Source organism: Canis lupus, chromosome 31, assembly GCF_048164855.1.
Source record: "Canis lupus baileyi chromosome 31, mCanLup2.hap1, whole genome shotgun sequence".
In the NCBI taxonomy this organism is placed as follows: Eukaryota; Metazoa; Chordata; class Mammalia; order Carnivora; family Canidae; genus Canis; species Canis lupus.
In genome coordinates, this window is record NC_132868.1 from 18,882,572 (window position 1) to 18,910,442 (window position 27,871).

General features: G+C 45.6%; 1 long non-coding RNA gene and 1 pseudogene across 1 annotated transcript; both read left to right on the top strand.

Moving 5' to 3' along the window:
• The first annotated feature begins 1,374 nt into the window (after positions 1 to 1,374).
• LOC140622418 (uncharacterized) lies at positions 1,375 to 27,871 on the top strand. The gene is made up of 3 exons (XR_012022189.1): positions 1,375 to 2,080; positions 24,460 to 24,650; positions 27,617 to 27,871. It is a non-coding gene; the product is annotated as an uncharacterized lncRNA (long non-coding RNA).
• On the top strand, positions 14,633 to 16,087 carry LOC140622112 (glyceraldehyde-3-phosphate dehydrogenase-like; annotated as a pseudogene).

A 27,871-nucleotide genomic window follows, 5' to 3' on the forward strand; every position in this document is an offset into this window, starting at 1 on the left:
TCCTCCTTCCAGCCCTTTCTACCTTCTGCCAGTATTTATGCTTCAGCTTCACTAGATTCTCTATTTTTCTGGAATATTCCCATGCTTTGCCTTGCATTGGTCTGTGTACATTTGGTTCCCTCCGTCTGTAAAATCTCCTCCTACCTTACCTTCTTGGTAAACTTTTACCCAACACCACTTTCTGAACAGGAGAGATGGCTCCACGGTTTGACCGCACCCTGCTCAGGCTTGCACAGAAACAGCTCTCAGATGGTCTTGCCATCGTCGTGTGGCTGCTTGGAGATGTTCCTGTCAGCTCTTTGAGAAAATACTCACTGCGCTGCTGCCAAGAGTATGGTGAGCTGACAGCTTCGTCTGTAGCCTCCCTCAGAATCAAGCTCAGTTTTCAGCTGAGGCCACATCATTTTCAGGTAATGTTACAAGGCTGGCCTTCTCTAATGGGCAGGCAGAGACCAGAGCAGGTGTGTGCTGTAGCCAGCGAGTTCTCCTCGCCTTCCCCGGTGCCTGCTGCCTTCTCACACGTCTTATGCTCCAGGGAGAGGCTGGCACTCCTAGCTCCAACTCAGCATCTGTTCCAAGGGTGGTCTGAGAGATGAGTAAATAAGATGGAATCTGGGGACCGATTGATCACCCAGTCACCCAGCTGGCAACGAGGGCCACTCCTGGGAGATGGATGAGTATGGACAGCCCAGCATGAGCTAGTGGTCCCGTGTTTAACATTTCATGGATGATGACTTGGGGGAATGGGTGGGTGGAGAAGAATGATCCTCTTATTGGGATAATTTAGGCCCTTGGAAGGTATGCAGAGGAGAATCATGTACATGTAACTGATAAATATATATGTAACATTTATAATTGTATACCCACACATGGATAAGTGGAAATGGATAATTGCATTGATGACCTACAGGCACATAAGGAAAAGCTGAGAAGAGTTAAGCAATTGAAAACTAAATGGGAGAGTCAGAGGGTTTCTTTGGCACCTTCAAAGAATCCTTTGTCTCATACAGTTGGTGAAGAAAAAAAGAGCCGAAGATGAAGCCCCAGATTTAATAGGCAGAGAGGCTGAGCATTAAAGATGGTTGAATGCTCAGTCAATGCAGATCTGTAGGACCCTAACACATAGGATGGGGACTTTTAGGTGGTTATTCTGAAGGATTTTGAATCCTTGGAATTCTCAGGGCTTGAAGAGGTGGCTCACCATTGACATCAAGAGTGTGAGCTCCCAGCCCCACGTGGGTAGAGAATACTGAGGTCTTCCCTCTCACACAAGGCAACAGGGCTCCCTAACTCTTTTCCACCTCTAATTCCTTTCCTGGCTGCCAGATTACAGCTGGGGTTAAGTCACTGCATAATTTGGCTGGGGACATTGCTGGCCTGATGGAGGAGGAAGGAGCTGGGAGGTGTAGTCCACACACACCAGCAGGGGCTGGGGGTACTTGTGGGCCTGAATTCACTGAGAGTCGCAGGACTGGATGATGGAGCTACAAGACACAGGACTTCACACACTGGCAAAGACCCCAGGAGAAGGGGGAAGCTCATTGCTAGGATGGCTTCTAGAAGCCAATCAAAGGCCATAGGTCAGGCTGAGGGAAGTTGAAATATCTGAATCGTCAGGAAAGATGGTAGATGAAGGGGCTAAAAGGCTCAGGGAAATGGGTAGGCATTCTGGAATGGATATTGTTCATTAGGCAAGAAGATTCTATCCTCCGGGGAGACCGAAGAATACATCATTCACCAAGGCCGTTACTAAGCTGCTCACTCGCGTCTCTCCCCTCCAGACCAGGGCTGATGCCCAAAGAGACTGTCAGTGAGACAGTCATGGAGGCCTGATCTTTAGAAAGTCAATAGAACATAATGTCCTTAGTGGAAAATAGATGGGCAGCCGAAAGGGTACTGTATATATATGCGCGTGTCATCAAAGGAGACCAACAATGAATGAGCGGGAGGTTAACGGTGGTCACCCCAAGTCATGATATCTTGCCTGGTTTCTGGACCTGAGCCAGTTTTCAGACCCAGAATCTGCTGACTAAAGAGATGGCTGGAACACCAGGGGGAAAATCCTACAATATCATGGCAAGTATGCACTTTAACAATCCCTGTCCTTTCCCAGAGGGACCTACATTTATTGTGGTAATTACACCTTGGGGAAAGGATGATAGTCAGACATTTCAAGACTGTTGGACTCAGGGTCTGAGTTAATGTTGATCCAGAGACTGAAAATGTTATCAAGGTCCTCTGTTTGCATAAAAGCATATGGAATCCTCGCCAAAGACTCAGCTTACAGTGGGTTTATTGTGTTCATAGACATGTCCAGTGATCTATGTGATTGAGATTGACATACTTGGCAGTTGGAGTAACTCCATGCTGGAACCTTGGCCTGCAACGTTAAGAGGTATCAGGTGAAGGGCAAATGCAAGTCTCTGAAACTGCCCCCGGCCATTCAGCCACAATAGTAAATAAAACACAAGATCTATCACATCCTAAGGGGAAAGAAACTAGTGTCAAGCTTAAAAATCTGAATGATGCAGAGAAGGTGGTCCTGTCATAGTTCTACACAAATCAGCAATCTGGTCTCTACAGAAATGAGATGGATTCTGGAGAATGTATATAGCCTACTGCAAACTCAAGCAAATGGTAATAACCCCCATTACAGCTTTCCTGCCACAGGTGGTGTATTTGCTGGAGCAGATTCATAAGGTCTTGGGTACAAGGGATGCAGCCACCAATTTGGCAAATAGATTTTTAGGTATCTCCAGCTGAAAAGAGGACCCGCAGTAATTTGCATTCACATGGAATGGGCAATAATATTCATTTATGGTTTGCCCTGTCCATTCACCCTTTGTCTTAATGTGGTCTGAAGAGATCTGGACTGTTTAGATACTTATCAAAATATCACATTGATTCCCAACATTCATAATATTATGTTGATCAAGCCAAGTGAGCAGGAGATGACTAGAGCTCTTGGTGAGATACATGTGACCCACTGGGGGGAGAATAAACTCTCTGGAGAATTAGGGGCCTGCTACATCAGTAAAATTGTCAGCGGTCCACTGGTCAGTGGTGTGCCGAGGGAGTTCCACCAAAGTACAAGACAAATGATTGCATCTAGTGGGTTTCTTTGGGTTCTGGAGGCAACATAATCTGTTTGTAGGATATTCTATTCTAGCCCATAAGCCGGGTAATACAAAAGGATGCCAATTTCAAAGGGGCTCCAGAGCAGGAAATAGCTCTGCAGCAGGTGCAGGCTGTAGTACCAGCAGCCCTGCCACTTGGGGTATGTGGCCTCATGAATCCAGTGGTGTTGGAGGTACTGGTGGTGGAAAAGATGCCATAGGGAGTTTTTGCAAACCCCAGTGGGAGACTATAACAGTTCAGGGCTCTAGGATTCTGGAGCAAGGCCATGCCATCTGCAGTGGAAAACAACTCTTGGTGTGCTACCAAGCCCCGATGAAGCGGACAGCTGGAGGCTGTCAGGTAAGCACACTCCTTGCAGTTAGCAGCACATCTTTTCTTGAAGAATCTGAACAATCCATCTTCCTTGTTACCAGGGGCTCAGACTCCTCAAGAACCAGGACTTGTGTCTCACTGCAGGTGAACCTGGGACAGCAGAGGTGCTGGCTGAGGGGGAGGAGTGTTAGAATGAACAGCAGAGGAGGGAGACAATGGGTGCCATCTGTGGCCCTGAGATCAGCTGTGGTGAATGGGGTCTGCATGTCGTCCCTTTACCCTCTTGTAGGTTTCCCTAAGGAAGAGGGCCTCCAGCACCCAAGGGGACCTGCTCCCCACATGTGTTGGGGAGAGATGGGTCCCTACAGCTGTGCACTATGGCAGACACAGAGCTGTGCCGCTTGCTTCTCCTTCAAGAAGGCAAGGGCAGAGGATCCCTGGGTGGCTCAGTGGTTTAACGCCTGCCTTTGGCTCAGGGCATGATCCTGGGGTCCCGGGATTGAGTCCCACAATCAGGCTCTCTGCGTGGAGCCTGCTTCTCCCTCTGCCTGTGTCTCTGCCTCTCTCTCTCTCTCTCTGTATCCCTCATGAATAAATAAATAAAATTAAAAAAAAAAAGGCAAGGGCAGTGAAGTAAGCTGACAGCCTCAGCATTGGGGTCCACGGCAGAGTCAGCGTCAGCTTTTTTTTTTTTTTTTAATTTTTGTGTGTGTGTGTGTGTGTGTGTGAGAGAGAGAGAGAGAGAGAGAAGGAGGGAGGGAGGGAGGAAGAAAGGGAGGGAGAGACACAGGCAGAGGGAGAAGCCGGCTCCACCGGTGCAGGGAGCCTGATGCGGCACTCGATCCCGAGTCTCCAGGATCACGCCCTGAGTGGAAGGCAGGCGCTAAACCTCTGAGCTACCCAGGGATCTCCAGCTTCAGCTTTTGAGCTGAGGTCATGCTCTTCCTGGGGTGGCCTCAGCCAATGACTGAGCAGGATGAGAGAATGGGCCCTGGATGTTTCTACCCAGTGACAGACTGTCCTAATAGGAAACCTTGGGCATCTTTTTCCGGGGATCCCGTGGGGTGGCAGAAACTTTGTCGTGTCTGTACCATGCTGGCTGTCTCTCCCCAAACCACTTTCCTCCCTTTCTTTCATGACATAACTTGCCGATGAACCTTGCACTCTCCCAACTCTGTGTCGGCCTCTGCTTCTCAGAGACCTCCACTGGCACAGTCTGCCTGGAGCACCCCCTCTGACCTCTGAGGGCACTTGTGTTTTTTACTTGATTGTGGTCTGACCAACTGACTAGCGGATACCCAGCCTGGCTGTCAGGACTGTGCTTCGTGCCTCTGGCGGGGGCTATAGGATCCTTTGTGTGTTCTCTGAGAGTATGCGGCCTGCGGGCCACTGGAGGGATGAGGGGGACATGGTTCAACAGGAGAAGCCCAGGCCCCAACAGCTAGGGATGTTTATGAGTTTGTGGTTCTCAGGAACAGCTTTAGGCTGGAGCACTTGGCCGCCAGGTAGGGCCTCTGCTGTGTGCAGGCCCTTGGTTCCCTTCCCACCAGACCCTCCCCTGCCTCCCTGAGGGCCAGATGAAGGAAGAGACTTTTGGATTAGGTGCCAGGGGCTGTGGTGGGGAGAGGCCACAAGAGCCCCAGCACCTCCGAAACAGGAGCTGTGTTCCAGAGCAGCTGGTGCCACAGATAGACTGGGGACAGGGGACAGCATGTCAGAATGTCAGGGCAGAGGAGCCCTCTGTGGTCTGGCTGATGAGAACCTGGGGGTGACTGTGGTTGCTGAAACCGTCTCTGCGTACTGACTTGGCCATTCTAACTAAAAGCACTGGGGTAGGGAGGGGTCATTTTATCAGAGTTCTTTTAAAAAATTGACAGATGGGGGATCCCTGGGTGGCGCAGCGGTTTGGCGCCTGCCTTTGGCCCAGGGTGCGATCCTGGAGACCCGGGATCGAATCCCACATCGGGCTCCTGGTGCATGGAGCCTGCTTCTCCCTCTGCCTGTGTCTCTGCCTCTCTCTCTGTGTGTGTGACTGTCATAAATAAATAAAAAAAATTTTTAAAAAAATTGACAGATGGGGCACCTGGGTGGCTTAGTGGTTGAGCATCTTCCTTTGGCTCAGGTCGTGATCCCAGGCTCCTGGAATCAAGTTCCGCATCAGCCTCCCCGAAGGGAGCCTGCTTCTCCTTCTGCCTATGTCTCTCATGAATAAATAAATAAAATCTTTAAAAAATTGACACACAACATTATATTAGTTACAGGTGTACAACAATGATTCAGTATTTATATATATTGTGAAATGATCACCACAGTAAGTCTAGTTACCATCTGTCATCACACATAGTTACAGGTTTTTTTTTTTTTGCTTGTGTTGGGAACTTTTAAGATCTATTCTCTTAGCAACTTTCAAATATGCTATTCATTATTACTAACTGTAGTCACCATGCTGTATATTACATCCGCATTACTTATTTATTTTGCATCAGAGGTCTTTATGGTCACAGAGCATGGTTCTAGAGGGAGAGATAAAGGAATTAAACTACCTCCCTTAGCCTCTTTAGGCAAAGCAGGGATGCACCATAAGAAGGGGTACCATGAGGGGCTCTTCTAATAACCACACCCCAGCTGGCCTCTATCATTATTGTCGTTTGTTCTATCAAAGGGGATCATGTGAAGCTGCCATTTTTGGAGGTCAGGAAACCGTGAAATACTGGTAATTTTATTTGGATCAACTTAATATAGAGAGCTGAGTTTAAGTTAGGGGTATATGTATTCCCAGACTAGAGTAGCGATTTAGGGACCTTCCCACAGCCGGTATTCCCCGAGCGCCCCCTACAGGCCAGGTCTCAAACAGCGGTCTTACCTTGCTTTCTCGGATTCTATTCTCGCAGCATCCCCAAGAGGAAGTAAAATTATTTTCCTTCCTCTCTCTCTCTGTGTCTCTCATGAATAAATAAACAAACAAATCTTTTAAAAAAATATTTTCCTTCTTGTTCAGGTGAAGAAAGAGAGGCACTACTCAAGTATCACACTTAGAGCCGACTAAAATCTATCTGACCTACAAACCCACGTGGGTTTTTAAAAAAATATTTTATTTATTTATTCATGAGAGAGGCAGAGATACAGACAGAGGGAGAAGCAGGCTCCATGCAGGGATCCCTGCGTGTGGGACTGATCCTAGGACCTCGGGGACTGTGACCTGAGCTGAAGACTGATGCTCAACTACTGAGCCACCCAGGAGCCCATAAAACCATGTTCTTGACTGACCCCTGCCCTGACTGCCCTCCCTGCTCGCACCCCTCCCCCCAAGTCCTCTGTGTGGCGTCCAGTGTGTAAAATGGGGTTGGGGACTGGACATTTGAGTTCAAGGACTTCAGAGAGCTCTGGACCAAGTGGCCCCTATGCGATCATCAGGGTCAGATATAGACATTGTGCGGTCTGAAGTTGACACTGTTTATGACCCTCTTTAGGAAAAATAAAATCCCCCTTACTTTCGCAGATTTTGTATAAACCTATGTCCATATGAACATTTGCTAAGGCCCCTGCCCGGGCCTTAGAAGGGGCTTGTGAAACGGATGGCTGCTGAAGCTGCAGCTTCACCATCCAGCTTCTGGTGCCCGGGGCGGGCAGGGAGCAGCTGCCTTCACAGGCCCCGCAGGGTGCTCTGATCTGGCGCAGCCAGGAGGGTCCGCCCTGGCAAGTTCCACCCAGGGCCCAGGGGATTGTATGCACACGGACTCCAGGTGGCCTGGGCCTTTTCTAGAGGCCAGACTCTGCAAAGGGTGACCAGGGTCCGCGGGGGTGGAGGGTGTGCGCGTGGAAAACCTTACCCCTGGCCGGCCCTCCGCTCTGGGCCGTGAGGGGGAGCTGCCCTCCGGCGGCTGCTGGTGAAGGGCCGCCGTTACCCTCAGGCCCAGCTCGCCGAGGAGGCCTCGCCTTCCACCCACCGACTCACAGGGGCCAGGGCAGCAGTCGGAGGGGACACGGAGATTCTACTGGGATTACACTAAGGAGGAAATGTGGCTTCCTACAGGAGCCCCGGCGCTTTAGAAAATTTCATAAATAAAAAACGTTTAAGCTAGAAAATTTAATTCATGTGTAACTCAAGTTTAAGAATAGAGAGCATCACACGACTGTGTAGGGACATCTGGATTCTGGGCTGCGATCTGGAGAGGAAGAAGGCCAAGCTCCCAGGAGGGCCAGGTCCCTGCGTGGGGGTCTCTCTGCTGTGAGACTCCCCCCCCTCCCCCCCTTTCCGGATGCACAAGGGAGCAGAGAAAGAAGGGACAGAAAATGGGAGGAATGGAAACGAGGAGCTAGAGACTACTAGGGCTTATTCGATAGGATTTTGTCTTACCCTGCAGGACTTTAGGAATAAAGAAGAGAGGGGATATAATGGTAGATAAGTTGGTATTCCTACTTTCAGGTAACTCACTTTCTTGTGGAAAAAGAGGTGCCAGGAACTATGGTCTTGAGCAATGTATAAGGGCCCTTCCTGGGTGAGGGGGAGGAGCCCAGGCCCTCCCTTGCAGGGCCTCCAGCTATGGGGTGTGCTCTTCAGGGGTGCCTAGCTGCGTGTTGCCTGGTAAAAATGTGCATAAACGTATGTGACCCTTGGTCCTTTGTAGGTGACATGTTAGTTTGTTTATACCTCTGGAATCTTTTAACAGTTTCTGTATCCCCAGCATCTTGCACTTCCACGATGATGGATGTGTGTCTTGGTTCTTATAAGCAGCGCTTTTATTCTTATTATTTTTAAAAAGATTTTATTTATTTATTCATGAGAGACACACAGAGAGAGGCAGAGATATAGGCAGAGGGAGAAGCAGGCTCCATGCAGGGAGACCGATGTGGGACTCGATCCCAGGACCCCGGGACCACGCCCTGAGCCAAAGGCAGACACTCAAGCTCTGAGCCACCAAAAGCAGCATTTTTAAAACACAGTTTGACAATCTTAGTCTTTTACTATTTAGTCCATTTACAGGTAATGCTATTACAGTTGGACTGGTTTGTAACTACCTTCTATTTTTATTTTACTTGACCCATCTGTTTTATGTTCCTTTTTTCTTCCTTCCTTGGTGCTTTTAGATTAATAAAATATTTTCTTTTTTTTTAAATAAAATATTTTCTATAATTCCTCTTCCTTCTATTAAATTAAGAGTTATAGGGCAGCCCCGGTGGCACAGTGGTTTAGCACCGCCTGCAGCCCAGGGCGTGATCCTGGAGACCCTGGATCGAGTCCCACGTCAGGCTCTCTGCATGGAGCCTGCTTCTCCCTCTGCCTGTGTCTCTGCCTCTCTCTCTGTGTGTGTCTCTATGAATAAATAAATAAAATCTTAAAAAAAAGAGTTATATGTCCTTTTATTATTATTATTATCATTATTATCATCATTATTATTATTATTTAGTTTTGTGTTAGAGATGATTCCATAGGATAACAACTTGATTTTCATTACCGTGCATGCGATTTGGAAATTTTGTCAAGAGGATTTTTTTCTTCTTTACGTCTATAATAGTTTCATTCTCCTATGTCTGAGTTGACCATTCTGGTCAATTTTCCAAAGTACATAGGTGCATTCAACATATGCATTTAGATCATTTTTATTTTCAGAAAGTTTGCAGAGATCATAATTTTTGGATTAAACACTTTATTTTTGTTTGATTTTTAAAATTTTATTTATTTATTCATGAGAGACACAGAGAGAGAGGCAGAGACATAGGCAGAGAGAGAAGCAGACTCCTCACAGGGAGCCCGATGTGGGACTGACGCTCAACTGCTGAGCCACCCAGGTGTCCCTGTTTAATTTTAAATAAACTTTTCTGGTGATATAACTTACATAAAATAAAACTGACCGATCCTAAGTGTCCAAGTTGATAAGTTTTGATAAAATAACATGCAGTTGTAGAACCATTTCCACAAACCATTATAGTTTTTTTTTTAAGATTTTATTTATTTATTCATGAGAGACAGAGAGAGAGAGAGAGGCAGAGACACAGGCAGAGGGAGAAGCAGGCTCCATGCAGGGAGCCTGACGTGGGACCTGATCCTGGGACCCCAGGATCATGCCCTGGGCTGAAGGCAGGTGCTAAACCCCTGAGCTACCCAGGGATCCCCTGGATTATAGTTTTAAATGTTAGTTCCATTCCATGTTTTGTTTTGCTTTTTTCAACAATTCCAATTAAATGTATATGAATCTTTTTTTAACTTATTCTCTAGAGTTATTACCCTCTCTCTGATCATTTTTACCTCTTTGTTTTTGTTCTCTTGGCTGTATCCCTTATATTTTCATTTGAGGTTGAACTTATTCTCCTTTGGGCATCTTGTGATTTAATCTTTATTTCTGAAATGAGTTTTTAAAAAGATTTATTTAATTATTTGAGAGAGAGAGAGCGAGAGAGAGAGAGCACGCACAGCAGGAAGGGCAGAAGGAGACGGAGAAAGAATCTCAAGCAGACTCCATGCTGAGTGGAGACGGAGGCAGGGCTTGACCTCATGTCTCTGAGATCATGAGCTGAGCTGAAACCAAGAGGCGGATGCTTAACGAACTGTGCCACCCAGGTGCCCATATTTCTGAAATGATTTAACTAAAATTTTTTTAAAATGAGACATAATTGACATAAAACATATTAGCTTCAGGTGTACAAGGTATGGATTTGATATTTGTATCTATTGCTATTTAGTTTTTCTTCTCTTTTCTGAGTTTGATTAACTACTTTTACATCTTGGTTTTTTTTTTTTTTGTCCATTTCTATCCTGAATCCTTGAATTTTGGTGTTCTTTTATATCTCAAATCCCTATTTAATAACATTTAATTTGCATTGGATATTGTGTGATGATTTTCACCTGTTCCTTGTTGTTTAGGAGGGGCCAAATTCATCAGCTGAATATATAAGGATCTTACTTTTCCTTTTCTTCTCGTGGTGACTTGGAGGTAGATGCTACCTATCATTTGTCTATTTAAAAGTGTGTTCAATTTTCCTGGCCTGTCAATGACAGATGAAGGGCTTGAGGGTTTACTCAGATTCTTAGTTCCAGAGAGCCCTCTTGTAGTGGTAAGTGAAGTGAGATTTCCTTAACATGGTGATTTGTGAGGGAGAGTTTTGTGTGTCTGCTGATTCTGTAGACCTCTTACTTTCTCCATCATTTCTCTCCTTTCTTTTCTTCACTTCCTAGTGTCCAAGTAATGTGTCTCCTTTATTAAAAAAAAAAAAAGATTTAATTATTTGAGAGAGAGAGAGAGAATGCATAGCTGGGGAGGGGGCGTGCAGATGGAGAGGGGAAGCAGACTCCCTGCTGAGTGGGGAGCCTGATCTCCATATGGGGCTCCTGAGGACCCTGAGATCACTACCTGAGCCAAAACTAAGAGGCGGACGCTTAACCAGTTGAGTCATCCAGGCACCCCAAATGCTTCCCCTTCTAAGATGCCTTCCTCTCCCTGGAAGTAGAGGCTTTCTGAGATGGTTTCTTCTGGTGCTGGGCACTTTGAGTCTCTGCAGGAGTCCTCAGTAGCCTGTGCTCTGACCAGCCAGTTTGCAGTCCTGGCCTCAGTATTTCTACACTTAAGATGAGACCATCTCCTTTTGGAAGCGGTGACTTTTATTCATGTCCTTCCACTTCTAGGACCCCACTGTCCAATTCCTTCTACAGGCGGTCTTCCCCTGGCTTTCTGCTCTGGAGTGGACTCTGGAGACAGCTTTGCTGGTATGTGTTTAGTTCTCTCTTCCATGTAAATTAAAGTTTGTAGAAACTCTGCCTTGTAGTTATGGCATAGGTATGGATTAGATGTGATTTGAGTTGCTCTCCTTGTTAATTTGTAGGGATTTTGGAGATTGTGTGAAGAGATTTGGATACAGGAAACCATCATTATCCCATGGGAACTCAGAGTCATTTTTTTAAAATCGTGGTTTTATTCATTTTGGAAGAGTTCCTCACGTTTCTAGTGATGCTTGATTGACTGCTTATTGTTTGAGAGTGTGGCCTACAAAAGGTTATGGGGAGCCTTGTGTGTATTGTGATGGTGCCGGAGCCGGCCAGGCTGCTGAGGGGTCCTCTAATGCCATAATGTGCAATGATCTGTGGGTTTGCTAATTTCTCCCAGGCAGACATTTCTATTCTCTTCTCTGAAGGGTAATGTCTGTTTTTGACCACAAGGGAACTGGGGGAAGAGGAGAGTGGAGAATCCTTTATATTATAAATAGATTTCAATTAGCCACATATCATCTTTGTCCTCCGCTGTACCTCTGTACCTGATTTCTGAGAGAACCGCACTTCTCTGACATTCTGTAGGGCTAAACAGCTCTTTTCTGTATTTTTCCCTCTGTGCCAGTAGTCTAGCCTGTAGCTTCCTTCACCCTGCTGCTTGAGTTGTCAACTCCTTCTGTTCTCATCTTCCAGAATTTTGTCAAAATCTCCCATCTGTTGATGGGTCATCTCATTCTCTTGTGGCTGGCTGTAGGTTTATCAGCTTTTTAATCCTTCATTTTAATTTTATTGAGGATGTGGGAGGGAATGGAAGTAAACAGAGATTTAATCTGCCATCTTCAACCTAAAATCTCTGCTTTTGGAGTTTTGAGGATTTAAAAGAAAAGCAGCCCCATTAGAAAGGGGAATAGGGTGGTTCTGTGGTTATACAAGCCACCAGAAGCTGGGTGTGGTCCTGACCATCACTTCCAGGACAGAGGGCAGTCTGGTAAGGTCGTGCCTGAGAATTGACAGAGCTCATGGTTCACAGCAGAATCCATGGTGGTGGCTGGCCCTGAAGACCCTGCCCCTGGATTGGAAGTTTCCCACAGTATGCACTGCTGAAAAATGTCTCGAACTTAACAAAAAATGTGCTTATGTGTTATATGGAGCATCTTTCCCTTGCCATTAGATATTTGTGTGCCATCTGCTGTTTAAAGTTACTTTCTTTTTAAAAAAATTTTTTTAAAGATTTTATTTATTCATGAGACACACAGAGAGAGAGAGAGAGAGAGAGAGGCAGAGGGAGAGGCAGGCTCCATGCAGGGAGCCCGATGTGGGACTTGATCCTAGGTCTCCAGGATCAGGCCCTGGGCTGAAGCCGGCGCTAAACTGCTGAGCCACCCGGGCTGCCCTAAAGTTACTTTCTACCCTGTCCTGAGAACTACCACATTTCATTTAACCTTCCCTTACATCGGAGCTGCCCATTAGATTGCACTTGCTCTGATATAAAACCAAGCCTGGGGGCACCTGGGTGGCTCAGTCAGCTAAGCATCTGTCTTCAGCTCAGGTCATGATCTTGGGGTTCTGGATTCAAGCCCTGCATCAGGTTCCCTGCTTGGTGGGAGTCTACTCCCTTTGCCCCTTCTCTCTGCTCATGTGCACACAGGTGCTCTCTCTCTCTCTCTCAAATAAATAAATAAAATCTTAAAAAAAAGAAACAAACAAACCAGCAGCAACAACCCTGAGCTCCCTGCACCCTCATCCTGTTTAGAACCAGTCAGCCCCCCCTGTGTGTGTGGTTCTGTTTTTTTTTTCCCCTGTGGACCACCTGTTCAAGCCCCAGCATGTTTTGCTCATGAGCTTACAGAATTATTGAGAAAAGGAGGCCCAAGCATGCTGAGAAAGCACTGAGGAAGAGATGGGATCCCAGCACAGAGCCCTGTCCTCCTGCAGTTACCGTCTTGCCTGAGCTGAGCCCTTTCCTCACAGGGTTTGGCTTGGATGTTAGGCCGGGGAGTTAGCCCTCCTGGATCCCTCTTTTGAGCTGAAAGAACTAGGTCTTAGGCCTTTCTCTGAAACCAAGATCAGAGTTCTTCTGTGACCCTGGTATGCACTGATTAGGCATCATTTCCATGTTGGTCCAGAGTGACCCTGGAATCTGGACTTTTGATTGAGGAGTACATACTTGATGTCGTCCCACAAATCCTCTGGGTGCCGGACCAATGTGCACTACTCTTGAGGATATTACATGACTGGTTGAGACCACTGTGTGAACTTGGGAGGTCATTTTCTCTTTTTCTCTCTGAGCCCAAATTGGGTAAGAGTCCCTACTGCACCTTATTGGCGGTGGGACTTCAGTGCACTAATGAATGTGAGGTTCTTGGTGCATCATCTTACTTGAACATCCCTTTCCTCACTGACCTAGTGAAACCATGCTCCAGATCGAAACTAGCAGAAAGTTTAAAGTTTGCTTTTCAGAGAACCGTTTCTCTCCAATCAGGTATTGTGTCTTTTTAGATCCCCACTAATAAACACACTGGCTATTTCTGTAGAAGACTGGACTTAAGGTCAACTAATATGGTTCTAGTCCAGGAATAAGGGATGCCTGGGTGGCTCAGTGGTTGAGCATCTGCCTTTGGCTCAGGACATGATCCCATGGTCCCAGGATCGAGTCCCACATCAGGCTCCCTGCATAGAGTCTGCTTCTCCCTCTGCCTACGTCTCTGCCTCTCTCATGAATAAATAATTACAATCTTAAAAAACAAAAACAAGGCCCTGCTTTCTTCACTCAGGATAAGCCCAAGACCCCATCCAGTTTATCCTGGCTCTTGGACCATGCCCATAGTCCCTTTCCCTTGACCTAAAATGACCTCCTGATATCAGGGGTTGAATTTTGCCTTGTTCTGATGTTAAGTCTCCACCCCAAAGTGATTATAGGATGTATGTTACATATGTGTTTCCTCAATGTGCATGCTCCATCTTTCCTCATGAATAGTCATAGGTTTCCTTTTTCATCAATATGTATATAATCTCAACCCCTATGATTATAAAAAACTTGTTCTCTCCCCCTTTAGAGAGGCAGATTTGAGGTTCCTCTTTCTGTCTCCTCATTTGGCTGCCTCTCAAATAAACCCTTTTCTCACTGCAAACTTGATATTTCAGTAATTGGCTTTGTTGTTCACTGGCCAGATAGACTTGTGTTCAGTTATGCTAGTGATCTCCCTGGCTTTGGCCAACCTTGCCCCTGGTCTATCTCTATCTGACTCTTGGGAGCACATCTGAAGCATGCTCTCTAGCTGAATGCAAGGCTACATCTTCTTTACATGAAGCTAAAATTCTTGCCTATTTGTCTTATCATACAGTAACGTGCTCTCATCTCCTGAGTGTCCACGTGGGCACTTGGGCATGCCCTATATTCCTGGGGTTTCTCCACTTTTGTTTACTTCAGCCTTCCTTCCCCCTCATTCAAATAGTAGAAAAATTATTTTCCCCATTGCTAAAATTTGGTCAGTGTAGGGAAATGATACACAATCAAAATAGCCAGGATTTGAATCCTAATTCTGCCGTTTATTAGCTATGTCACCTTTCAGAAGTTACTTAACATTTATACACCTTAGTTCCCCCATCTATAAAATATGATGATACAGGTTCTCTGCTCCTCCCCGTTTGACTGACAGCCGCATCTTCTGGTGCAGTGCCAGCCACGTCCCTGAGACACGATGGTGAAGGTCGGAATGAACGGATTTGGCCGTATTGGGCGCCTGGTCACCAGGGCTGCTTTCTACTCTGGCAAAGTGGATATTGTCGCCATCAATGACCCCTTCATTGATCTCAACTACATGGTGTACATGTTCCAGTATGATTCTACCCATGGCAAATTCCATGGCACAAAGCTGAGAACGGGAAACTTGTCATCAACAGGAAGTCCATCTCCATCTTCCAGGAGCGAAATCCCGCCAACATCAAATGGGATGATGCTGGTGCTGAATATGTTGTGGAGTCCATTGGGGTCTTCATCATCATGGAGAAGGCTGGGGCTCACTTGAAGGGCAGGGCCAAGAGGGTCATCATCTCTGCTCCTTCTGCTGATGCCCCCATGTTTGTGATGGGCGTGAACCACGAGAAGTATGACGACTCCCTCAAGATTATCAGCAATGCTTCCTGCACCACCAACTGCTTGGCTCCTCTAGCCAAAGTCATCCATGACCACTTTGGCATCATGGAGGGCCTCATGACCACCGTCCATGCCATCACTGCCACCCAGAAGACCGTGGATGGCCCCTCTGGGAAGCTATGGTGTGACGGCCAAGGGGCTGCCCAGAGCATCATCCCTGCTTCCATTGGTGCCGCCAAGGCTGTGGGCAAGGTCATCCCTGAGCTGAACGGGAAGCTCACTGGCATGGCCTTCTGTGTCCCCACCTCCAATGTATCAGTTGTGGATCTGACCTGCCACCTGGAGAAAGCTGCCAAATATGATGACATCAAGAAGGTAGTGAAGCAGACATCGGAGGACCCCCTCAAGGGCATCCTGGGCTACACTGAGGACCAGGTTGTCTCCTGCGACTTCAACAGTGACACTCACTCTTTCACCTTCGACGCCGGGGCTGGCATTGCCCTCAATGGCCATTTTGTCAAGCTCATTTCCTGGTATGACAATGAATTCAGCTACAGCAACCGGCTGGTGGACCTCATGGTCCACATGGCCTCCAAGGAGTAAGAGCCTCCTGGACCACCAGCCCCAGCAAGAACAAGAGGAAGAGAGAGGCCCTCAGCTGTTGGGGAGTCCCTGCCCCAACTTAATCCCCCAACACACTGAGAATCTCCTGACCTCTAATTTACATCCTAGACCCTGAGGAAGGGGAGGGGCTTGGGGAGCCCTACCTTGTCATGTACCAGCCAAAAAAAAAAAAAAGATGATACAAGGTTTTGAGGATAAAATCAACAGGGGTGATATTTTATAAGTGGTAATACATTGGCAATGGTTGTTTTTTTTTTTTTTAAAGAATTTTTAAAATTTATTTATGAGAGATACAGAGAGAGAGAGAGAGAGAGGCAGAGACCTAGGCAGAGGGAAATGCAGGCTCCATGCAGGGAGCCCAATTGGGACTCGATCCCGGGACTCCAGGATCACGCCCTGAGCCAATGGCAGACACTCAACCACTGAGCTACCCAGGCATCCGGGCAATGGTTGTTATAAATAAATGCATGCTCCCTGGTAGGTTTCTGGGTGGTCCTGTTTTCTGGAAACACTTCAAGCAAACAGCTCCCTTATGGTAGAACCCAATTGACTGAAACATCCTGAGACTGATAAATGTTCAAGACCCATCCACTTTATTCATCCATTGAATAAATATTAACTTAAATCTAGCATGTCTCAGGCCCTATTTTAGGCACTAAGAATGCATCAGCAAAGAAAATCCATACTCTCATGGAGCTTATATTCTAGTGAGGGTAACAGACAATGAACATAATAAATAAATCACATAATGTGTTAGAAGCTGATAAATGTGAAAAATGAAGGATAGTAGGGGAAACTGGGAATATTGGGAGAGGAAGTTGTAACTTTAAATAGGGTGGTCAAGGGAGGCCTCAACTGCGATGGTGACTTTAGAGCCAAGACTTCAGGGAGTTGAGAGAGTAGGCCATGAGGTCATTTGGAAAGGACTCTGCTATGCAAAACCCATGAGGTCATGAGTGGGTCTGGAGTGTCTGAGAAACAGTGAAGAGGCCAAAGTGGCTGAATCAAAGTGAGCAAGAGTGGGGAGTAGCTGCAGATGGGGCTGGAGAATGAAGAGCCCAGGAAGCCACCAAAATAACTTTGGTTTTTGTTGTTGTTCTTGTTAATTGTGCATTTATCAAGACAAACTATTCCTTAGCCTGCATATTCATGTGATGCAGTTCAGGAACATAGGTCAGTGACAAACTTCCACAGAACTCAATCCAAATAAATTTTTAAAAAATATTTTATTCTTTTGAGATAGAACATGAGTGAGGGGCAAAGGGAGAGGGAGAAGCAGGCTCCTCACTGAGCAGGGAGTCTGACACAGGGGCTCTATTCCAGGACCCCAGGATTATAACCTGAGCTGAAGGTAGACGCTTGACCAATTGAGCCACCCAGGCACCCCAAGAAATTCTTTATATTTCAAATCACTTCATGCTCTGAAAGATGTCAGCCTTTCTCATCTCCTCAGAACCTTTTATGGAATTATAATTTCTGTAGAAATCTGTGTATGCCTTCTTTCTTGGTTCAGTGATAGCAAACTTGAAGAGTGCTATAGCCTTAGGAATAGAACAAATGTTCCAATGATACAAAGTCATAGACACCTGGCTAGAAGGCCCCACACCTGAGGTTTCACCATGGAAGCCATGGTAGCTATTCTTAACATCTGACTTTCGTTTTTACTCTGAGTGATTTGAGGAACCATTAGAAGATTTTGAGCAGAGGAGTGATTTTATTTGACTTCTGTTTTGGTTGATGGGGTAGGGGACAAGGACGAAAGCAGGAAGACCAGTTAGGAGGTTGATGTATTAACCTAGGTGAGAAATAATAGTGGTTTTTATCAGGGTGGTATTAGTTTTGGTGATGAGATTCTGAACATATTCTGAATATAGAGCAAAAGCATGGATTGGATTTGGGTGTAAAAGAAAAAGCCTCAAGGTCCAAGATTTTTGGAGTGAGCAATGGAAAAACAGAATTACTATTACATGAAGACTGCAGGTTGAACAGATTTGGGGGAGGTGTAAAATCAGGAATTCTCTTTTGGACAGTGGAATATACAAATTTGGAATTCAAGGAAGAGTTCAAGACTAGAGAGATACATTTTGGGGATTTTCAGCATATTTAAAATCATAACACTATCATGACACTGGATGAGATTGCCAAAGGAGTTAGTATAGACAAAGAAATGAAGGAGTACTGCGAAGTGAAGAGGAAGGAGGCTGAGAAGGAACAGTCAGTGAGGGAGGAGAAATCCCTGAGTGTGGTGTCTTGGTGGAGAGTATTTTCAGGAGGAAGGGGTGATCAGCTATGCCAGATGCTGTTAAGCAAAATGAGGACTGAGGATTGATCATTGGATTTTGCAACATGGAAGTCACTGGTGACCTTGTTCAGAGACATTTTAGTAGTGTGCTGGGGGCGAAAGCCTGACTGCAGTGGATTCAGTAGAGAACTGGAAAAGGATTTGAGACAATAAGTACAAGTAATGCTTCAAATGGCTTTTCTATGAAGGGGAGCAGAGCAATAAGATGGTACTTGGAGGAGAAGGAAGGGTCAAGAAAGAGTTTTCCTTTGAGGATGGGAGAAATAACAGTATGATTATATGCTTATGGGAAGGATTCAGTAGAGAGAAAATCTGATGATGTGAGAGAATGAGGATAGAATCACTGGAGAAAGATCCTTGAGTAGGTGCGAGCTTGGCTTTAGACAGGACCACTGATGGTTTATCCACAGTCAAAGGAGGTAAAACAGAATATGCTGGCACAGGCGCAGTAGTAGGATGATGTGTCTCTCCTGACAGATATAATTCCCTCAGTGAAGTAGGAAGCAAGATCACAAGTGAGAGTGAAGGACAAGGTGTTGAGGATCTGAGGGGAAAATAGGTGAAAAAATCATTATGTAGGACATAGGAGAGTGAAAGGCTTAGGATGATTAGAATGATTGCCTGGTTACAGCAGAGATGTGATTGAGGTTTATGGTTATAAATTTAGAGTGAAAACTGGAAAGTTTTATGTCTTTCTCCAGCCACATTCAAGTGTATGAGGGCCTGTGTGGAGGAGGTGGAGGGCTGGATTTAACCTGGTTTGTAGGGTTTTTCTAAGAGAATACTGTGAAGTGAAAGAGGGGCAAAGGAATTAAGATTGTAATAAGCAGAACAATCATGATAATTGGATGAGGAATTTAAATTTGGTAAAGAGGGAAGAGGGGATACCTGGGGATCACAGGACTGGGAAAGGAGATAGGGTCTTGATCTGAGGTCCTTGTGGGGCAAAGTTCTCTGCAGTTTGGGTAATGAGGGAGTGGGCTAGAAAGATAGAAGATGAGGGCAGAAACTGGGATGCATGACTGACATTGTGGCTTTAATTATTGACAAGTGCAAATCTATAGAATGGCCAGGAAGTATGTGGTGGAAGAAGGAGAACAAAATCACGTACTGGGAATCCAGAGTGTTGCTTGCTAATGCTCAGGATCCTGTGGTGTGTGTGTGTGTGTGTGTGTGTGTGTGTGTGTCGAAACTTGCTTTTCTTATCATTATAGTAAAAGTGGAAAATAAATACATATAATTTACAACTCTCATATAGCAAAAACATAGCTATTCTCTGGCAAGAATTCCTTGAGTTTGAAATATTGGTTGGTTTTCTGTGTGCAAGTGCCCAGATAGCTGTTGGGAATGTGGGTCTGAAATACAGTAGTAGAGATGGCTATCTGGGGAATATCTTAATAAAAAGGAAAAGTTGAAGCAATGTGAGTAGATAAGATTGTCTTGAGAGAATATGCACAGCAAGAAGGTTGGGCTTTGGGAGAACCCATATTTACAGGGCAGGAGGAACCAGAAGAGCTAATGAGAAGGACAGGGCAGAAATGTCAGAGAAGGGTCAGCAAGACACAGGAAGAAATGAGTTTTCAGAGATTGAGAGTGATAAATTGTGCAGAAAGTCCTGTAGGATTGAGACAAATGAGAAGCCCTAGAGTGGCAACTGGGAGTCATTGCTGATCTTGGAACAGTTTCCATTAAGGGACAAGGACTGGAGCTAGGCTGGGTTAGCTAAGAGTGGGTGCTGAGGATGCGGAGACAAGGCAAATGCACTGTTCTCTGCCAGTTTTGGGGAAAGGGAAAAGAAGTGAGAATGAGGGAAATCTAGACAGAGACAGAATCTGTGAAAATGAAGAGAGGAAAGAGAACAGGGATATTTGAAGCAAGTTCTGAAAAAGTGAGAGTCTAAGACATGGTGGCGGAAGGGGAAGGGGGTGAACATAAGCAAGAAGAAACAGCTCCTTCTGAGACAACAAAGAAAGCAGAGATGCTGAGTCAAGAAAGGGAAGTGTTTTGACAGGAAAGGGAGGCAAATTAGGACGCTTGTATTGATGGTATTTATGGCCAAATTTATAGTTTACCTATGGCCACAATAGGTTTGTGAGTAGCAACCTTACCCCTTGTTTTTGCCATCCTCCCTCACCCTTATGCAAGCTTCTCATGTTTTCCTCCCTTAGTGGCTCCTTCTTTCCTTCCTGTCCACTAAGTGTGGTCACATTCTAGCCATCTGACCCTTGGAATTCCACTCTTCTCTCTCCACTGTACTGGTCATGGCCAAGGGAATGTCCTCCTCTCCCAGGGCAAGGGAAGTTTTACTACCTATTTCTTCAAATGTCAAAACTTTTATTATTTTTATCTCTTTGGATGGAGCCCTTGTCAAATGTTTCCACGCTTCCCTGCTGAAACTGCTAGCTGGACACCAAAACTCCCTTCCTCCTTCCATAGTGACAGAACTGGACACAGAGCTGCCCAGTGACATCACTGGTGCAACCTCCTTTGCAGTTATTAGGTGTGGCCATGCATCTTATCTGGGTTTCCTCCACAGTAGAGATCGAGATAAAGGCTTTCATGTGGGCAGTTTGTTTGGAGTGTGATTTCAGGGAGCAAGAGTGAAGAGTAAAGGAAATGAAACAGAGAAGGAAGAAGGTGTTTTTGAGTTGCCCATTGCTATGTGTGACTGATGCTCAAACTAGGGCACTGTCTGATAAGCCTCATAAATGTATTGCAGGGCTGTCTGATTGGGGGTTGAAAGAGGAAGAATTTATCCTTGGCTTCCATCCCCCATCGATCTAAGCCCTAGACTCTAAGAATAGCCCCATAAGCCTTAAATTTCCCTGTATTTTGGGCTGCACATATAAAGGTGCCAATAGCATAGAGGACAGAGTCGGTTGTACGTGGCACTGGGCCCAAGGCAAGGCACTGTCAGGTTGCACAGGCAAAGAACTGATTGAGATCTGTGCAAGACTGGTTGTCAAAGCAGTGGTTGGAGTAAGAGTGTGACCAAGAGGTCTGAAGTGGTACGAGAGAGTTCCTTATACCACTCAGATCTGCTCTTGCCTTCCATCAAGTCCAGTCCAGCAAGTGTCCCCATGAAGAAGGTGGTCAGTCACACTCTCTGCAAGAACATACCCCAAGAAAGTTAGAATAAGCTGTGGTCCCCACTGATGTAGCCAGTCCCAAAGCTGACATTAGCATTTATCATCTCCTTCTCCTGTCAGCATCACAGTTCCTCTATCCACCAGCCAGCACTTTGATAGGTATGGGTTGGCTGCCTGGTGGGAAGACTTAGTCCTTCACCCCAAGGGGTCTGAGCCTTGGGCTGCACTTGCAATCATTGCCTGCTCACCATCACTGAGCATAGAACCTCTGAGTTTCAGTCTAGTCCTTCCTGCTTCCATCAGATAGCAACCCTAGGTCTTTGTGGCAGAGTCGATTGTCACCCTTGCCAGTAATCTGATTATTGGTCTAGTGGCATAGGATTCCAGAGGGTCCAGGTAGTAGGTGTCACTGTTGTTTTGGGTGCTGAAGAATACAGTAAGACCAGTAGATCCTACGATCACATGTCCATTTCACACTTCCTTTGCCGTAAAGTGGGTTCCTGTTCTGCGGTAAGGTTGTGTGATACATTGCACTAACAGGTAAGGGAATTTGTAAGCCTGAAGATGGTGGTCCTAGTGGAAGAACTATAGGTGGGAAAGGAAACCAGGGAAGTTACACTGCCCTGTAAGGGACAATGGACAGTCAGGTAGAAATCGTTATGATTGTTACATGGCCCCTGGAGGTTGACCCAAATTCTCACAAGTTGTCACAAATTTGCTTGAAGGGCCTTCCCTTCAGGACCTTGGAGGAGATAACTCACAGGGGACTTATGTCAGCAGCCTCAGGTTCATTCAACTGATCAGGGCTATGGTGTATGGCTGCCCAGGCTGTACACTGCACAACACCAGGGAGTGCCATTTGCAAAACTATGACCCACATGGCACCACCTGCAGTTGTGCAGAACAGACCTCCTACAAAAAGCCATACTTCAGCACTGTGGAGCAGAGTCACAAATTTGATGCTAAGTGAACCCCATACAGTCAGCTTAGTCTGAGGGTATAGATAGGGTGTAGGCCTTAAAATCTGCCCTTGCCTTGAATCTTCCAGAGGTCCTGCTACCTCCCCACACCTCCAGGCCTTCTTGCATTCTTCCACCTGTTTCCTCTCTCCCTGTAGTAGGAGAGGTAGCAATAAATGAAGAGGCCTCAGTTTACAGGACAGTCCATTTTATGAGTCCCTTCAGTAGGCAGTGATCCTGGGCTGGTGGGTGCTTAAGGTAAAGCTGTTTTTATGGCTATAGTGACAACAAATAGCTCCAGAAATTTGAGCAGCACCATTCCACTGAGTAGCTCACAGTGCTTTCACTTTCTTCTGGTAATATCTCTGCAAAGTTAGGAGAGGATAGTAGACACTTTCCCCATTTTACTAGAGAAGAAACTGAGGCCAGAGAGGAAGAATAAGTTCTTGGTGTAGTGGACTAAATGTTTGTGTCCCTCTCAGATTCCTGTGTTGATATCTTAACTCCCAGGGGGAAGGTATTTGAAGGCGGGGCCTCTGGGAGGTGACTAGCCAAGAGGGTGGACCTCGTGAACGGGATTATACAATGAGACAAAGAGAGATCTCTTTCTCTGCCATGTGAGGACTCAATGGGGAGAGCCCATCTGCAAACCGGAAGAGGGTGCTCACCAGGTACCTGACCCTGCTGGCACCCTGATCACAGACTTCCAGCCCCCTGAACTGTGAGAAATAGGTGTCTGCTCTTCAAGCTACCCGGTCCAAGGTACTTTGTTATAGCTGCCTAACCAGATTAAGACACCAAACAGCAATTTGATAGCAGGGCCTTTTACCTCAGTGTCTCACTACTCAGACAATTGCTACTTCTGTTCGCCAGTCCCAAGCCCCACAAGGAAAATGAATTGGTCAGAGCCCAATCCAAAGATGGTAACTGCACCTCGACTTGAACAGGGCAAGTTCGCTGTAAAGAATTACTGGCTATAACAGGGCATTGGGATAAAGGAAGATTGGCTAGTAATTGGTGGAGAAAACTCAAATGAACACAGGGCTAGCAGATAGAGAGAGCAGCCGCTCCCTCCAGAGCTAGGGCAGAGCAGATCCGCAAGAGAGCAGATCTCAAGAGGGCTGAGATCCAGATCGCATCACGGAAAGGCGTGGCCAGGACTCACTGGAGGAGGTCAGGTCTGCTGAGGTGCTGTGCCAGCGGAACTCACTGAGAAGCAATTCCCTGGGGTGTGGGGCCAGGGTGTGGAGCTGGTCATGCAGAGGTGCTGGCGCTGCTGGCTGCTGGCTGCTGCAAAAGTCTCCTGCTGTGGGAGGCTGCCCACGAGAGAACACTGGCCCCTGGAAGGCTGACCCCTTTCCAATCCAGCCTCCTTCCAGTGCTTATTACTGGGAAAGCTTAGCAGCTGGCAAAGGGGAAAGGTTTTAGGGTCCAGCTCCGTTATCACAGAACAAGAGACTTGGAGCTGACAGGGAACAACTTGAAGACAGGCACGTGGAGCACAGAACCTGGGATCCCTCAAGAGTATCTTGATTCCATTTGGTAGCTCTCAGCTCCAAAGCTCACTTCCAGAAAGGAAAATTTCCAGGCACTGGACAGAGGAAATGGAAGTCAGGAATCCAGGAAGATAGATTAGCAGGGTGAGGAGTATACCCAACCAGGGAATACTCTTGGGGAAGGGAGGAACCCATGATGAATGTCTTTGTACTTTTAATTGAGGTATAATTTACATGCAATTAAGTGCACAAATCTTAAGGGTCCTGTTTGACAGATTTTTACACATGTATAGACCTATGAGACCACCCCCCAGATCAAGACAGGACATCTCTGGCCCCCCAGAGTTCTCCTTCTCTCCCCTTCTGGTCAACACAGAAATTGCCACTATTCCGTCTTCTGTCCTTCTAGATTGGCTCCCTGTTCTCAAATTTCATATATATAGAGTTATACAGTATCTGCTCTTTGGTGCATACTTCCTGTTATCATCATCTCTGCGAGATTCATCCATGTTGTGGCGAATAGTAAAACCAGAACAATGTTTAAGCAAAAAAAGAAACAGAAGGAAAAATCAGAGGCGCCTGGCCTTAGGAGGTTGTGTCTGACTCGATTTCACCTCAGGTCATGATCTCAGCGTTGTGAGATTGAACCCCACATTGGGCTCTGCACTGGGTGTGGAGTCTGCTTAAGATTCTCTCTTCCTCTCCCTCTGCTCTTCCCCTTCTCCCACTCAAAAAAGGAAGGAAGGAAGGAAGAAAGAAAAGAAGAAAAGTCAGCCATGATACTTACTAGGCTGTTTCACGTGAAGACATGCACGCTACAGCATATCTAACATACCTACTCTCTGTGATGTCGATTTGTGAATAATTTCCAGATCATCAGGTGACCATCTCTGGCTGTGTGATGCTCCACTGTGTGGGCCCAGCAAGCTCAGGTAAATAGCTCGCTGAGAGGTACCATCCAGTGGGTGGGGCAGGCGGGCTTTGGGCCGTTGGTGTCACTGCCGAGTCTTCAGTCTGGAATTGGCAAAGTCAGCATGACAAGGAGGATCTCAGGGAGCAGGTACAGCCATTCAATGGTCAGGGCTTACCTAGAGGAAAGTGGACTGGGGTCCACCGTGGGCCAGATCTCACGGAGCCTAAAGATAGGAAGGGTGGAACACCTCAGGAAGGTTTGGGGACTTTCTTTCATTTTTGTTCACATGCCTGCTCCCTCTCTCTGGCCTCGCAAGTTCTCTCCTATTTGCTTCTCTCTGCCGGTGTCTCTACTCCCTTCCTTCCTGAGCTTTCTCTACCACATGCCCAGTAAATGTGGCTATTTCAGCTTCATTCTCTGAGACCTCTGGGGAAAGGGCCTATGGAGTCTGTCGGTCTCAAGAGAGGGGAACTAGCTGGTGACATCTGCCCGCCCCACCTCAAGCTTTGGGTCTTCTAGGATCCAGGCAGCCGAGATGAGGGGAAACTTGGCATAGTCATGGACTCTGGGGTTGTAAGGGGACGGGATCTCTGAGAAGACGGCGTGATCAGGAGAAGTGATGGGTGATTTTAGTGCCCAGAGAAAGAAGAGCGGATAAGGACTGACCTTCAGAAAATTGTCCTCTGGAGTTTCCCATCCAGAACAACCTCTGCAGTTGGTCATCGTCATTGTTTACAGTGTGCGCTTGCATGCATGCACTTGCACACGCACACACACACACAGGAGAGAAAGTGAGTGTCCAAGAGGGGTGCTGTTGTAGGCTTTAGACAGTGCAGGCTTGACACTGGGCATCTGGGGCCTTTCAAGGGCCTTATAATAATGTTTGAGACTTCCAGTTAATGGATTGGCTCAAAATACAAAACAAACTCCACATCTGAAATTGACAAACATTAGATCCTCTGCAACTAAACTAACTCATAAGTGATAATTATTCTTAAATATAAACTATAGACCATAATATGTTGGCATTGGAGTGCCTAGCTTTGTATTTTTGGCTCCACCATTGACTAGCTGTGTAGTTCTGGGCAAGTAGCTGAACCTCTCTGTTCGTCATCTATAAAACAGAAATAATAATAATGCCTACTTTAGAGGGTTTTTGGAAGATACTCAGAATGATACCTGGCACGTAGCAGGTCTGGCTATTAGCATTAGCTGTAGGATGAGTGTGCATTTTAATATGCTTGATATAAGTAAGCAAGGGCCTCCAAACTAGGGGCCAGAGCCTCTTAAAGCTCTTAAAACAGCCCTGATCATGTTTATGTGATTATGTATTTATATAAATCATGTGTAACATAGGTTGTAAACCACAGATGTGTGATTTTATCTTAATAAAAATTAGTGGTTCTCGGCAGGACAATACTGCTCCCAGGGGTATTTTGAAAATGTTTATTTGGTTTTGGTCATTATGAAATAGGGGTTACTGCTGGCATTTAGTGGGGCCTGATTAGCATGACCAAGATTTCTCCTGTGTCCCTTAGGACTTTCAAATGTAAGTGAAAAATCTGTTTATAATGATCCAATTCTAGAATCTAATAGAATTATGTAGATGAAAAACTAGCATACAATTATTTGAGCCCAGAATGAATTCCATTTTACACATGAGCATAAAGCATTTGTTTTTATCTTTTGTTTTTGCTTTTTAAATTTTTAAAAAATAATTTATTTATCTATTCATGAGAGACAGAGAGAGAGGCAAAGACACAGGCAGAGGGAGAAGCAGGCTCCCTGTGGGGAGCCTGATGTAGGACTCAATCCCAGGACCCCAGGATCACAACCTGAGCCGAAGGCAGATAGATGCTCAACCACTGAGCCACCCAGGTGCCTCTGTTTTTGCTTTTTTAAAGCAAGGTTTAATAAGCACCAAATTTCCTAGGAAGCAACAATTGTATACATCAAGGAAAGGTTGTGCTATTGTATTTAAAACTTTACTGAGTTCACGGTTTTTCAAAGTCATTGACAGCAATCCTCCTTTATCACTGGAGCCACCAAATCTACTGCATGTTAACTGTCTTCTTCATGGTGATTCTACATTTACATGGTAATACGCTGATTTAGCCCGTGTCTCAAAATGTCAAATATAAAGGAAACAGTCAACAATATTCAGTTGAATACTGAAAATCTGGTTTTATATCTGCCCATATGCGAACAGTTGCCAATGTGCCAGCTCTGCAGTTCTTTTTAAGTAAACAGTGACCTTTCAAGATAAAGCGAAGGTTCTACAAAGAAACACATTTATTATGTTGGCAGTGTATCATTCATCTGAGATTTAAAGAAAAAGTTTGAAAACTAGAATTTTCACTTGAATGCTAAAAACAACATCTTTGACTAGAAGGTAAAGTTGTTGCTGTTTTCTTTCAAAATAATACAAATGCTTGCAAAATAGAATAGGCAACCCATTGTAGAAGAAACTCAAGTTACCAGCAAATGATAGGTTACTAGAATAATAACAGAAAAAAAGTCCAGTTGAATTGATTTTTTCTTCCACTAATTCTGATGATACTGTTCTAAGAAACATCAATGAGATGGTGAAAGCTGTTGACTATCATCTGTGTAATGAGATCAGGCAAGCTCATTTTTGTTACTAGCGAATGAGAGCCCTGGTGGGATAAGGAAGCTCCCTGTTCACATGGATAAGGTTAAGGAATGAAAACAGCCAGAGTGGAAATTTATTCTCGAAGTTACTGACAATGGCTACAAAGGCGTTGACAGTGATCGAAACCCTTAAAAATAATTCCATAAAAAACAATTCCCTTTCCCAATGTCATTGTATGTGCCACAGATTGAGCCTCAGCTACAATTTGTTGGCATGGGATTTGTAGGCCTTTAAAAAAAATTAACACCAGATGTTTAGCACAATGCAAAGAAAAATATTTTGTGAAAATCGTGTATTATTTCATTGACTTTGGATTCCTTGCTGTTCTCCAGGATCTTTACTATTACTCTGATTCCGTCCCAAGTGGTCCACCTTTGAAGGCCTGACTTCTCTAAGATGTTTTGTATTCCAATCCAGCCTCTATTCTCCACCACCCGATGACACAAAATAACCCCAGGCCACAATGAAATAAATGGGGTACAAAACTCAACCCTGTGAAACGTAGGGTTGCATTTTTGTAATGTTAACCAAGAAACTATGTTCCAGAAGATCTGTACTATCTGAAAAAAGACATAGAGGTAAATATA